The sequence below is a fragment of the Gavialis gangeticus genome, unplaced genomic scaffold, assembly GCF_001723915.1.
Source record: "Gavialis gangeticus isolate Ggan-Ray unplaced genomic scaffold, GavGan_comp1, whole genome shotgun sequence".
Taxonomy (NCBI): domain Eukaryota; kingdom Metazoa; phylum Chordata; order Crocodylia; family Gavialidae; genus Gavialis; species Gavialis gangeticus.
The window spans coordinates 18,185,679-18,187,444 of NW_017729016.1; the positions used below are offsets into that span (position 1 = coordinate 18,185,679).

Genomic DNA, 1,766 nt, shown 5'->3' on the forward strand with positions numbered 1-1,766 from the left:
AAATTCATGTTTGTGTGAAGGGACAATTTTGTCTGAATTACAACCCGACTTTTGTCTAGTGCTCAAAAATTGCTTCCATAGTGTTTTGCTAAGAGTTTTTTATGTGGCAAAAGATCAGAAATGGAACACTGAATATCACAATGCGTTGATGTCTGATCAGACAACAGTAAATTCAAGAAACCTCTTCATTTTCTTCTTTTATATTGTATTATTTATTGGAGATTTTATTTAAATCATATTAACAAAGGGAGTAGGAGAGAATGGAATATTCCATTGAACATCCCAATGTGATGCATAAGAATAACACTTTTTTTTTTTCTCTTCTAGCCTGTGTGTGGATTTTAATTATGCTGCAGAGACTGTCAATCATTGCTCTTCAAACATTTGGGGAGTAGCATGAGACATCACAACACTAGAAGTGACACTGTTCTTGATGTACAACATGTGACCACAAAGTGCCGGAGGCACCAGAGCCTTGAACATATGGCACAGACCCACACAATTGTGGAAGTGCTATAGTCCAGGATGTGCGGCACATACATTCATGGTTGTAGAGATGCCATGATCCTGAGTGTGTAGCATATGCACACAATTCCAGACATGCCAGTATTCATATGTCCACCAAACACAAATGTGTACTAAAACCCGAACAGGAGCTGTGCCCATTCATCATGCAAATAACATTTGTGGTTTTCACTGCTCAGGAGATTCATTTAAGATCCCACAGATGAATATTTTCTATTTCCCCCCCCCCCCCCCCCCAGTATTTTAATTCCTGCCAAATTACCCAGTCACTGTAGAACTTAGTTGTAAGATGATCCAAAAAAGAAAAAAATCATGAACAAGCTTGCCAGGCCTGTCTTTAACCAGTTTCTATGTTATTTATATATGTGAGTACAATCAGCATTTATTTCCGAAGGCCTTCTTGGACTGTTTACCCGAGAGTGTTCCCACTAGTTCTTTTCTTCTGCCCTTCACAGGTGAAAGATGTTGGTGCAGCTGTTCTCACCACACTAAAGTGCTAGTGTGACTTCCATAGTGACTCTGTGACTTCACTCCAGGGCTGGCTAAGAAAGCTTTTACTTATTTTTCTGTATCAAATGTTGCACTTCTACAGGTATATATAGTAACTATAGAAACAGGTATACAGTATGTCCAGTAAAAACAAGTATCCTATTTTAGTCATATAACCTCACCTTTCCAGCTGGCCTCTCAAGCATACCCTCTGAAAAAAAAACAAACCACAGACATGTGTTGAGGGTCCAACATGAAAAATACTGTGGCCTCAGTTTCCAGATGACTGCATTTATGGGCCATCTGTTCATGCGTCTCACCTTATTTAAAAAATCCAGCCATGACGTGAGAAGAGATATAGTCTCTAAGGGTAAAGTTACACATTACACTTACACAATACTAAGGGCATTTAAAATAGTTTCATACTTTCTAGGGTCGGAAGGGACCTGAGCAGATCATCTAGTCTGACCCCCTGCCATGGCAGGAAAGAGTACTGGGGTTAAACGACCCCGGCAAGGTGTTCATCTAACCTCCTCTTAAAAACCCCCAGGGTAGGAGCCTACACCACCTCTCTTGCAAGTTGGTTCCAGACCCTAGCCGCCCTGACCGTGAAGTAGCGCCTCCTGGTGTCCAACCTAAACCTACCCTCTGCCAGCTTGTGACCATTATTCCTGGTCACTCTTGGGGGTGCTCGGGGGAACAGTGACTCTCCCAATGCCTGCTGATCCCCCCGACTAGTTTATAACAGGCCA

At 41.8% G+C, this 1,766-nt stretch overlaps 1 long non-coding RNA gene across 5 annotated transcripts in view; it reads left to right on the forward strand.

Moving 5' to 3' along the window:
* LOC109294547 overlaps positions 1–1,766 on the forward strand; it is a 48,828-nt gene that overhangs the window by 10,004 nt on the left and 37,058 nt on the right. The window contains exon 1 of one of the 5 annotated variants that reach the window (XR_002096551.1): positions 228–1,117. The exons of the other annotated variants lie outside the window; for them this stretch is intronic. This is a non-coding gene — a long non-coding RNA (uncharacterized LOC109294547). Of the gene's footprint in view, positions 1–227; positions 1,118–1,766 lie in introns of those variants that run through there. 5 annotated transcript variants of the gene reach the window in all.